This window comes from Gasterosteus aculeatus, chromosome Y, assembly GCF_964276395.1.
Source record: "Gasterosteus aculeatus chromosome Y, fGasAcu3.hap1.1, whole genome shotgun sequence".
In the NCBI taxonomy this organism is placed as follows: domain Eukaryota; kingdom Metazoa; phylum Chordata; class Actinopteri; order Perciformes; family Gasterosteidae; genus Gasterosteus; species Gasterosteus aculeatus.
In genome coordinates this window covers 10,685,470-10,698,299 of record NC_135709.1, presented here as the reverse complement: position 1 = coordinate 10,698,299, position 12,830 = coordinate 10,685,470, and the positions used below count along the sequence as shown (strand labels likewise).

General features: G+C 45.1%; 1 long non-coding RNA gene across 1 annotated transcript; it reads left to right on the top strand.

The window, feature by feature from the left end:
- Positions 1–6,435: 6,435 nt before the first annotated feature.
- On the top strand, positions 6,436–12,768 carry LOC120812537 (uncharacterized). Its single transcript, XR_013454907.1, has 4 exons — positions 6,436–6,630; positions 11,620–11,686; positions 11,854–11,980; positions 12,090–12,768. It is a non-coding gene; the product is annotated as an uncharacterized LOC120812537 (long non-coding RNA).
- Positions 12,769–12,830: the final 62 nt, after the last annotated feature.

The following is a 12,830-nucleotide window of genomic DNA, read 5'->3' as shown; positions in this document are numbered from 1 at the left end:
AGATACAGATAACTAAATGGGTAGTGTTCAGAGTAAAGGGGAGACGGGTGATAACCATGAGACTAATATCCTGCCACTATTGTGTAAATTTATGTCAGAGCGTTATCCTGGCAGTTTGAACCAAATATATAAAGGGGTTGAATTGTGGTTTCCTTCAAAGGGGAGTTTGAGTGAGAATCAATTGGTTGATTGGAAACAGTTGGAATTGCAACTGAGGGAAAAGGAGAAGAACTATGCAGCTCAGCATGCAGGCCTGTCGGGAAGAAAGCAGAAAAAGAATGTGGTATGTAAGGCAGATTGGGAAGTTTTCAAGATGTGGAAGTATGAGTTGGAGAGAAGGGAGAGGTTGGTAGCATTTAATTCATTAAAGACCGAAGATCCTACAAAAAGTTTTTGAAATGTGTACCCCTTCTAACCCAAAAACACTTTATCCTTGTTTTTATGAGTTCCTGAGGAGATTGGTGGACACGGATCTGGACTCCCCCCCTCCCCTCACTGCTCCTCCAGCCTTCGTGAGGTCGCAGTCTCCTCGGCAGGAAGCAGCACAAGCAACCTTTCCTCGGCTTGACAACAGCCCACCAGGAGGGAAGCCAGATTCAACCTCCAACACCAGCCAGACAACCTTTTCACCTACTGTGACCCGCTCGTAAGCTTGTTGCTTGGCGTTGTTTGATCATGCAGCTTCTTTCCCAGTCGAGGGGGCGCAAGGGCCGATGCTGGTTCTCAGACCCTGGTCAGATACTGATGTGACTAAGGCAATGAGCCACGTCTGCAGTCCCAAGGACAATCTTGCTAAGTGGGAGACTGATCTTCAGCAATTTGTCAGAGAATACCATACTAGCATGTCAGAGCTGCGGCGTCTGATGTGCATACTTCTGACACATGAGTATCACAAAGTTCAGAGTGTGTTCATCACCACAAGAATGGCTGCTCGCCTTAAAGATCCTGATTGTGAGCATGGCACAGATGTGGACATTAGAAGTGCTGTAGATGCTCTCATTATGTTGGTAAAAGAACAATTTCCTCTTAGACTGAACCTCCCCACCATCACCTCTATGACACAAGGGCCACAAGAAACATGCAGCTCATTTCTGGCACGCCTGACGACAGCCTTTGACATCCACAGTGGCCTTAAGCGACCTGATCCGATGGGGGCACAGCTCCTAATGCCATATGAAGTCCATCTGAAAGAACATTTTATAAGCAGAATGAGACCTGAACTTAAACGGATGGTGAAAAGATCATGTGTAACCTGGAAAACGTGTGCACTTGCAGACATCCTTCAGCACGCTGAACACGCTGAAGATGAGTTACACAAGAAAGAGGACAAACTAAAATGTTTTGAAAAGGCTCAGTATGCGATGTTTACGTCCTTGCAGTGCCAACAATTTGCCCAAGGCCAACGTGGAAGAGGAAGAGGTTATAGAAGAGCTTGTGGCAGAGGCAGATCAGATCGGATTTACGGGAATTATGATCCAAACGTGTGTTACAATTGTGGACAGCAACATGTGTTTGAGCTCAACATCAGATGGCATTTACAAAAAAAAGAAAAAAGACTAAATTGCAATTATTTTAGATGTTTAACTACAGTCCAAAAACCCTCCTGTATGTATATGGATGAAAACTACTAGCATACCTTGATGCATTAATTACTCATGACCATGTACAAATTGCACATACACACACAGTAGAAGATTACATGCATGAACATTACATTGCACATCCCATGTAAGCACAGGGCGAGATAGAAGGTATGTGGAAGTATGGCATGACCAAAAGTTGGAGAAAGAGAGATTATGGTTGAAGCATGTGTATTGGTCAGAGGAGGCTGCTGCGGTGTCTGTTTCTCTCTCTCCTTCCAAAAGGGAAAAACGTGGTAACGTAGATCATTCGAGTAGTGTACACAGAACAGTAGAGCTCGTTGAGGAATACACACAACACGCAGACTTGTATAGCCACCCAAACAAGAAGACATAAGGTGGTTTGTGAGGGTTTTTTTTCTTTATAGGGCGCGGCTATAAACGGATAGGATGTCCAGTGGGTTACCACGGAAGTCAGGTGTATTCCACAGAACCACTTAGAAACACCTTCAAAATGTATAACTCCCTGCAGGGTCAGCCCATCTAAATTATGTGGCTGATATGATGATTTGCAACCCATCAAAGGAGGCTTGTAAAATTGACACAATTTGGCTACTTAAACATTTGGCAGAGAACAGACATAAGGCTTGCCTAAAAAAAAATAAAAAAATAAAAAAAACTTACATTTGCTCTAGAACAAGTGACTTATCTGGGACATGTGATCACAGCTGAGGGCAAAATCCCTCTCTCCCAAATGTATTGGGGCAATTCAATTGGTACCAAAACCGATTACAAAAAACCCCGAATGATGAGTTATTTAGGGATGATTTCATACTGTAGTGGGTCCCAAAGTATATAGAAAGAGAGGCACCTCTCTCGTTCATGGTCCACGGTAAAGGCCTCAGCGCGCATGACAAACTGACTTGGACTACTGAAGCTGAAAAGGCTTTTCAGGACTTAAAGACTTCCTTATCACAGGCTCCGACTTTGGGCCTACCGAGACCTGACTTACCATAGACTCAGTTCGTAGACCAGAAGGACTGCTACATGACATCAGTTTGTGTCATCTTCATGGAGGAAAACTTAGGCCTGTTGCCTACTTCTCCTCAAAACTTGACCCCGTTGCTTCGGGTCTTCCTCTCTGTTTGCCAGCAGTGGCGGCAGCCGAGAGAGACATTTCTGCTCAGAGATGGTTGAGGTATCATACGACATTGTTAGAACTGCCTAACGTAATTGTCAAACGATGCGATGTTCTTAACCCAGCTACACTTCTTCTAACTGCAGATGATGGAGAGCCTCATGATTGTGTCGAAGTCTTGCAGCAGACATGCATACCAAGGCCTGATCTGTTGGACACAGCTCTTCCCAATGCAGATCTTGAGCTGTTTGAGGACGGCTCCGCTTCTCGCTCACCCGAAATAGGCAGCGGCCAGGAAACGAGGGAGCGGCTAAGAAGGCAGCCTCACAGGGCTGCCTTTTCCCCTTCACTCAAATGCTTTCCACACCGACCGATCCTAGTCCTTATGCCGATCTTCCCACACTTCAGTCTCTTTCCGGTGCAGAGGAGCATTCCCTGTGGAAACGATCTGGTGCCATTCTTGAGGGCGGAATCTGGACCAGACAGTGGGCCTTGCTTGCCACATGCTCTCTTCCACATTTATGCTAAGTTGTCTCACGGAAGAGATCACGTGGGCAAAGGGGGGATGTGCACTGCTATAAATGAGCATGCTGATATATTGTGCTAACCTCTCCCCCTCACTCTCAGCACTGCACGGGCAGGTAAAAGCGGTGCTTCCATCCCCGGCTACTGCAGTCCAGCACCACCTGAAACCAGGAGACTGGGTCCTCATTAAGGATCACCGGAGAAAGCACTGGAAGCAGAGACGCTACACAGGGCCGTTCCAAGTACTCCTGACCAAGGAGACAGCAGTTAAGGTGGAAGGGAAAGTGACGCGGGTCCAAGCCAGCCACTGCAAACACATCCCGGATCCAGGAGACGAAGGAGCACCTACATCTGGTTCCGGTTAAGGGGTTGCAGGGTGGAGAGCCCTCCCCCACTGCAGTGTTCCAAGACACCAACGAGCCCGGTAGAGATGGCACAGACGGCAGAGCAAGCAAGGACGGCAGCCACCCGGAGAACAGCGATAAAAGACAGATCTCCAGCGCCAAAGTCCCCTCACGATCAATGAACTACAACCTCCTTATGTGAACATCACAGATTCCAGCCTTCTCCATCTCTCCAATAAGGAATTTCAGGAAGGAAAAATAAGTTTCCACTGTCCATCTAAACAGTGCAACGAGACTGAGTGTTTGCTCTACACTATCGAACATGATGCATGGGTTAAAATAGGAAGTCACGTAATTGAAGTTGTGTGTGTTCCCGGGGTAAGAAGAGATAGAGTATGTACTGTGTGGGTGTACGGAACATTTGATTTAGCAGATCCACCATTCTGGTGCAGTAAACCACGATCGTGTCAGGAGATACCAGCCTACACTGGCTCCAGCAACTGGAGGGAAAAATGCAAAAGAACCTATCAGCTTGTCAGTGAGACCCAGCCTAAAACAGTACCACCTGAAATAATTTACGAGGCCATTAAACCACAGGCCCTGACCTGCCTCTGGCCAGAACAGCTCCCCACCAAAGCAACTTGGCGGCGAGGTTTGATCTCCTTCAAGTGTCCAAGAGGGGGGTGTGCGAAGGAGGCTTGTAAAGCTTACCTGTTACGGATGAGCACGCCGCACTTAGGTCACTGGTCAGTCCTGAACTCAGAGGACTTTAGGACAAACAACACTTGCACAGTGACTCTAAGTCCTAAATATGACACAAGTTGGGAATACCCGTTCTGGTGCGGACTGTACGACGGAGCCAGCCCACTTCACTCGGCTAGATTGGCAGTATGCGTGCAAAGTAAGCCTACAGTTAAGAGAACTTCCAACCCGTACACCACCGTACGAGCATGACAATATTGCGTTGACTATTATGAATGATTTTGCTAACGAAAGGAATGTCTCTAATTGTTGGATATGTCAGCATATGCCCATTTCATCTAGAGCACCTATGCTGGTTCCTGTTCCATTCACGGAAGCCGAGCTGTCATGGGGTGGCCTGAGCTATCTCATCGATTTGTGAGTAATGATGAAGACTGTTACACTCCTCCACCGCACACGGCAACAACAGCGCAAAGCACAGTTGCCTATGAGGGTGAAAAGGGGGAAGTTGTACGTTTTGCAGTTAAGCGGTTCAATGGTGAAAATAGACCTATAGGTATTAATCAAGTGATGTTGTTTAGATTAACCTATTACAAATGATATGTCCAACAGGGGTTAAGATATCAAGTGCAAATGACTCTCGGTGAGACTAATTGCACAGCTGACAGTGGAGTGTTAAAAGATGCATGTGCTCTCTTACCAAATACAGCATCTATTCGATTGGAGATGGGCATACAGGGCATTCCCTGGGAAAATGATTTTAAAGTCACACATTCGACTTGGAGTAGACATAATTGTAGTAAACCTTTAATCCCAACCAGACCTCAGAGTAGAGATTGTACCAAACCAGCACCTCCCATTCCGGTCCATCCCTTAACCAACGTCAGCCGCTGTGTTAACTTCTATGCTCTGGATGATTTCATCTAGTTACGAGTGACTGTAGTAATGATATTATCAGCTTCACCACTGAATCTAAAGATCACGCTTACCAGAACAGGTTTATTTAGTTCGTGGCAACATCGCTTATAGCTGTGTTCCAGTCATAGGGAACCTTCATAAAAAGTCAGTTACTGGGAAATGCTATTCAGCATACCTTATAGGCTTACAGGCTGACTCCAAAGAACTTGCTCCGTTCCACGTACGTCATAAACATGCCATTTCAATAGGTTCAAGGATTTTAAGCATACTAATACCATCGTATGGCACCTACGGGAGCCAGGAGGAAATAATGGCACTCTCAACAGTACTGGAAAGACACATGAATAAGACTTCAATAGCACTTTCCGAAATGCAAAAGGAAGTAAATGGTATCATGGTATTACAAAATAGAAGGGCTCTAGAAGGGCTGCACGGGGTTGGGTCAATGGCATGTTTGATCACACGGGCATCAGTTAACAAAGAGCGCACAGGCCGGCCTGTCAAATCATGTTAGCTGCTCTGTGCGTGTGCGCGCGTGCGTGCGACACAAAACAGACGAGCTCTGAGAAAGTCTATGAGGACGCAGGCGCCCATAACACAGTCAATGCACCAATGGTGGATTTGTGTGTGTTTGTCTATTCGGCGTTATTTAACATTCAGAGTTTTGTGGGTAAACCGTGAACGGAGACCCCCGCCCACACACACACACGCACACACACACACACACACACACACACACACACACACACACACACACGCACACCGCTTCACTCACCAGACGCTTCACGTTGTCAAAACAGCTCCCACTCTCACGCGGGCACGAGCTCCAACTTTTCAATCCCTACTTTCTCAATGCTCGCACTGAGGCACACGCACGCACGCACACGCGCGCCGTTGCTTTGTCTCTCAGACTCAAATGTAAACCATATTCCAACGTTAAACGTGTCACGTCCGCTCGTTTAAAGTTTAAAGTTTAAAATAAATAACTAAATAAGTAACTATGATGTCTTGTATTCTTAAGCTATGTATTTAAAATACACTACTTTTTTTTAGATCTACCATGCACAAAGTATCGGTATTGGATCGGTATCACCGATAACAGCCTGAATTTTACTCAGTATCGGATCGGAAAGGACATCTGTGGTATCAAACATCACTATGATGAGCTAAAAACTCCATATCCCACAATGCTCGGCACGCCTGATATAAATATCGCGAGACTGCCCGCGTCACGGAGCAACTGACTGCGGTGGGTGGTGCCAGGGAGGGACTACTATCTGTATCGAACAGTTCCACGCCAGATAATGCCAAAATAATCGGCAGACCGCGCTCACCGTTTCCGCGCTGTTTAGCCGCTGATAAGAGTCGACGCCGCGACATGGCCGAGACGGACCCCAAGTCGGTGCAGGACCTCACCAACGTGGTAAGTCGCGAGAAAGCAGAGATAGCGAACTAGCATTAGCCGCGGTAGCCTAGCTAGTGTCGACGGCCACTCCGCTCACGGCAACGCGAATGCTAACGGCGCTAAGCTACTAGCGAAGGCTACAGCACATCGGTGGCAGTTATACGTTTTGTTTTTACAATTAGAACAGGCGTGTAAGCTCTGCTTGTTGTTGGAATGCATAAAGCATTCTAAGTATTGTTCTTCGAATCTTTATTTCTTCAGCTTCTTCTTCTTTTTCTTCTTCTATTTCTTCCGCGGCACCTTTCAACTCCTTCACACTTTCAGCTATTAAAACTGTTCAAATATTATAATATTCAACTCCTTTCCGGCTTTCCTGCTATGACTTTTCAGCTTTCTACCTCTTATGCTTGAATTTATATAAATCAATAATCATCAATATTTTAACATGGTTTTCCAAAGGAGATCAATTTCAAATCCTCTAAACTTTCAAATGTTGACACAAGTCTCAACTATTTTATAAATATCTATTTATTTATATCTATTGTACTTTTTTCATAATCATGCTAATGTTTCACTAGTTCTTCGCTCCGTTTCTGACTTTTACATGAGTGTGTATTGCGTCTGCCAGTGGGGGACCTCGAGGGCTAGAGCGTGGGGCAGCGTCAGAATCTGGTTAAAAAAATATGGAACTTCTGTCCTTGCAGCCAAAGTATACACTTTTGAGGCTTAATTTCTTCAGATTAATGAGGGCATGGTTGTGCTGATTGGATTAATGTGTTCATAGAATCCCAGAGTTCTTTAGTTTTGGTTTAAGGAGTGTTAGAGTGACACAACCTCTGCCAAAAGCCCCGTAGGCTCCAATACAAATCTGCCGACATATTTCTCAAAAAATCCAGAAGGTACACGTTTTGTAAACTGCGACAGGAGCCGCATTTATTACCGGACAGACATAAAAACGCATCCATGCGTTCGGTAGAGTCTTGGGTCCCGTATTTTTTAGATAGCTGTTATAGTTTTGCGCTGGTGAACACTTGTTTGAGGTGTGGATTCTGTGTAACTCGCTGTCCTGTGTCTGCCCTTTGCAGCAGCTCCTTAACGAGCCCAGGTGCGCCGTTGCCGTGGTTACTCGCACGCTGCAGTATCTCTGTCTGTGACTCACAGCTGCTCCTATGACCTGATTAGTGGAGTCACATGACGCAGCTATGCTTTCTGTCAACAGACCAATATGATGAAGACACTCCTCCCCCCTCCACCATTACCTCTTCTCACATTTAATCACTCACTCAGTCAGTCTGTCTGTCTATTTCTCCTCCCCTCTCCCTCTCTATCTCTTCCTCACCACCCCTCCCTTCCTCACCCTCCACACCCTCCCTCCCTTTATCTACACCCCCCCACCCAATCCAATAGGTGCGCCGTTGCCGTGGATACTCGCACACACGCTGCAGTATGCTCCTATTACCTGATTAGTGGAGTCACATGACACAGCTATGCTTTCTGTCAACAGACCATGATGAAGACACTCGCCCCCCCCCCCACCCTGACCTATTCTCACTGTTAATCACTCAGTCAGTCTGTCTGTCTATTTCTCCTCCTCTCTCTCTTCCTCTATCTCTTCCTCACCACCCCTCCCTTCCTCACCCTCCCTCCCTCTATCTACACCCCCCCACCCCACCCAGTCCAATAATTACAAAATAAAAGCCCCATGGAGGGAATTTTTACTGTAATGTTTGTGATGAGGCCTATTAATTAAAAACATTCTGTCTCCCAACCCCCCCTTACCCAATTCCATCATTACAAAATAAAAGCCTCAATGATTATCTCTACCTTAACCATGAAGCTCAGAATGAAGGGGTTTCGTTGAAATACGTATTGCTATTTCAAATACTACTACAACCTCTAAGCATGTTACTAGTACTTCTAGTAATACTACAACTGATACTTCTACTACTATTTTTTATATAGCTGTTATAGTTTTGCGCTGGTGGACACTTGTTTGAAGTGTGGATTCTGTGTAACTCACTGTCCTGTGTCTGCCCTTTGCAGCAGCTCATTAATGAACCCAGAGCAAATGACCAACAGAATTAAGTGCCGTGGTTATTCGCACACATGCTGCAGTATCTGTCTGTGACCCACAGCTGCTCCTATGACCTCATTAGTGGAGTCACATGACGCAGCTATGCTTTCTGTCAACAGACCAATATGATAAAGACACTCGCCCCCTCCACCCTGACCTCTACTCACTGTTAATCACTCAGTCAGTCTGTCTAATTATCCTCCTCTCTCCCTCTCTATCTCTTCCTCACCACCGTTATTTTTTAGATAGTTTTTTAGACAGATAGTTTTGCGCTAGAGGACACTTGTTTAAGGTGTGGATTCTGTGTAACTCGCTGTCCTGTCTCTGCCCTTTGAGCAGGTGCTCCGTTACCGTGGATACCAGCACACACGCTGTAGTTTGTCAGTTGGTCAGTTAGTGTCACACAGCTGATCCATAATAGTTGATTAGTGGAGTCACATGACGCAGATATGCTTTCCCCCCTCATTCTCCCCCTCTCTCCCTTCCTCCTCCTCTCTTTTCTGTTTCTCTCCTCTTTCTTCCTCCTTCTCTTTCTTTCTCCTCCACTCTTTCCATTCTTCCCCCTCTTCCCTCCGCACTATTCCATCCTTCCTCCTCCTCCTCCTTTCCCCTTTCTTTCTCCCTTTTCTCCCTTCCTCAGCGTCTTTCTTTCTCACCCACTTTCTCTTCCTTCCTCCTCCCCTCTTTCTTCCTCATCTTTCTTTCTTCTCTTCTCCTTCCATTGTTCCCCCTCTCCTTTTCTCACCAATCCACCCTTCCTCACCCTCTCTTTCCATTCCTCCCCCTCCCTTCCCCTATCTTTCTTTCTCCCTTCCTCCTCCTCTCTTTCGTTCTCCTCCTCTTTTCTATTCCTCCCCTTTTTCTTCCTCCTCCGCTTTCTTTCTCCCCCTCTCTCTACCTTCCTCCTCCTCTCTTTCGTTCTCTTTTTTATTCTTCTTTCTTCCTCCTACGCTTACTGTCTTTCTCTTCCTTCCTCCCCCTCTTCCACCTTTGCTCTCTCTAGTTACAAAATAAAATAAAAGTACTCCTCCTCCTTCTCCCTTCCTCCTCCTCTTTTTCTATTCCTCCCCTCTTTCTTTCTCCCCCCCTCTCCCTTCCTCCCTCCCTCTACTTCCCCCCTCTCCCTTCCCCCCTCTCCCATCCCCCCCCTCTCTTCCCCCTCCCTTCCTCAGCCTCTTTCTTTCTCCCCCCCTCCTCTCTTTTGTTCTCCTCTTTCCATTTTTACACTCTTTCTTCCCCCTCCTCTTTCTTTCTTCTCTCCTGCCATCCCCCCCTCTCCTTTTCTCACCATTCCACCCTTCCTCCTCTTCTCTTTCCATTCCTCCCCCTCTCCCTTCCTCACTTTCTCTCTCTTCCTCCCTCCCTCACTTTCACCTTTGCTCTCTCTAGTGTGCTCTCTCCTTCTACCTTCCCCAATGCCAACATTTTAAAATATAACCCCCATGGAGGGAATTTTACTGTAGTGTTTGTGATGAGGTCTATCGATTAATAGTTTGAAGGACAAACCTTCTGCCCCCCCCCCCCCCAACTACTAATATCACTAGTACAACTAGTAGTGCTATTCGACAAATACTGCTACTACCATTACTAATACTAATACTAGTATTTCAACTGGTATTAATACTAAATGACTCTTACTACTACTACTACTAATAGTAGTTGTACTAAAAATACTACCAGTAGCAGTGACCCAGCAACTGATATTACTACTCTTACTACTATTAGAAAACATACTACCAGTATTTATACTGCTATTAATACCACAACTACTACTCATTTTACTACAAATACTACAATGACTAACAGTTTAGTACTACAGATGATAAAACTAGTAGTACTACTAACACTGTTATTTCTAGTTTTTCTACTGCTATTGATACTAAAACTACTACTTATTCTAATGCTAATATTATTACGGCCAAAATTACAACTACTACCAATATTACTACAAAAAATAAATGTTTTAAGACTCAACTCAGCTTTTGTCATTTCTGAATTTTCAGCAATTCTTTTCCGCTTCTCCCATTTCTGTATTTTCAGCAATTTCAAATTAATTTCAGCTTTTCTAATATCTGTAATTTTAGCAAATGTATTAAAATTCCCTTCAACTTTCTGTATTTTCAGCAATTTTCTGAAGTTCATTTCAGCAACGCATTTTCAGCAGGAAATGCATTTTCTAGTTAACATTACGTTATCATTAATGTGTTGAAGTGTGTCATTTCCCTCACAGAACTCATAGCTGGGTTACTGTTTAGGTGTATTGTCATGGAAATGAGCATTAAATACATCTGTATCTGTTATCTTCGTAGACCTTCAACACTCCATTGTGGTATTATTACTTTCTGTCCCCCCCCCCCCCCCCCCCCATAGGTTTTTGTTTTTGTCTATACATTGTTGTATTTTCAGCCATTGCTGAGTAAAGCGTCTGCAAAGAGAACTTCATGTTCATATTTGTGTTTTTCATGAATCTACATTGTATTGTAGAGCCTTTTGTGATTGGTTGGCATCTATAAACTGTTGACGGTCTCATTGAGCACCGACACCACTTTAGGAAACTGATGGGCAGCAACACACAATACAGAATACCCTGAGTTTGTTGTGCGTTCACTGCACACATGCTTATCACAGCGAATTAAGAAAACGTCTACCATGGAAACTGAGCTTTTACATTGTTGTCAAGGAAACTAGATACTTCTGTTATCATTGTACTGCTGCTTTAAAAGAAATCATTCATAGATCACACGCGTGCTGCATTAGTGTGGGTGCTATTTTTCCCACACCAGAGGTATTCGTTAATGTTACAGTCCACTGACTGCAGCGTTCGTAAAATCTTTTTTGTGTCAAACCAAGCTGGTGCACCTGCTAACATCAGTCCATGCATTTGATCGGGGCTTTCATAGTCATGCTTCCTGTGTTTGTGGTGCGTTTCACAGGTCCAGACACTGCTGCAACAGATGCAGGACAAGTTCCAGACCATGTCAGACCAGATCATCGGGAGGAATATCCTAACCATTTCAAATGCAACCAATCAAGTGTTCATTGATTTAAAATGCATGGGTAGTGAAGTTTAATCATATTTAACGATGTCTCAAGAGTGGACAGTTGTCCCCATTTTAGAGTCATTTCGTTAGTTCTCCTGTTCTTTATGTGCCTTGACCACTCCCCACTCGATGAGATGAGCACGCGCATCGATGACTTGGAGAAGAACATCACCGACCTGATGACCCAGGCTGGTGTCGAAGAGATAGAGGCTGCACCGGAAAAGGCTAAAGAGGGTCCAGGCTCATAGTGAAGGTAAGCTGTAGCCCCACACCATAATAATCCGCTTTGGTCGCACTTTACGCTTTGCTTCGGGCTCCATGGTTGTCGTCTCCAACGCAGACCGTTGTTTTGTCTCTCGCAGGTTCCCAAGCATCTCGGAGTGACGTTGATCCCACATTCAGGAGCAGCAAACGACTTTTGATTTAGTGTTGTGTGAAATGCTTTTTTTATATATTGGATATTGTGATAACACGATTAGTCGTGTAATGACTTGACAAGTCGATCGTCAATTGTATGTTAGAATAGTGTGGAATGCAGTGATAATCAAAAGTTATTTTCATGGGCTTAGTTGGGGGTTTGCTGTCTAGTCTTGATTTAAGAATTAGGTAAAGGGGGGTAAGCAGGATCTGCCAAGCAGGCAGACACGAGTCTGACAGGATGGGGAGTCAGTTTATGTCCTGGCTGAGGAATGTAAGGTCTGCGGGTCAACTAGAAGATTTACCAGCCAAAGGGGGGTTAGGGACACACCAACACTATTCAACATACACACTCTGTTTACGATGTTTACGTTAAGTCAGGAGTCTGGACATTGGATGTGACCGGATCTTAGATGCGGGAGGTGGAAGGTCCTCCTCTACGCCAGTTTAGGGCCAATAGAAATCTTTCCTTCTCTGTCTTTCAAGGGTTATAAAACATGATGTTCTTGCTGATGTTAGTTAGTTGTTCTTCCGGCCTGTGTGCTGCCTGAACTGCTCCTGCCTTTGCAAACGCAGCGCTGATACTTGACCTGTGATCTGACAAATAAATTTTCCAGAACGAGAGAAGTTATTCGGCTGAATTTTTGATAACCCCGACCAGGCTCCAAATCTTGAACACGTATTCT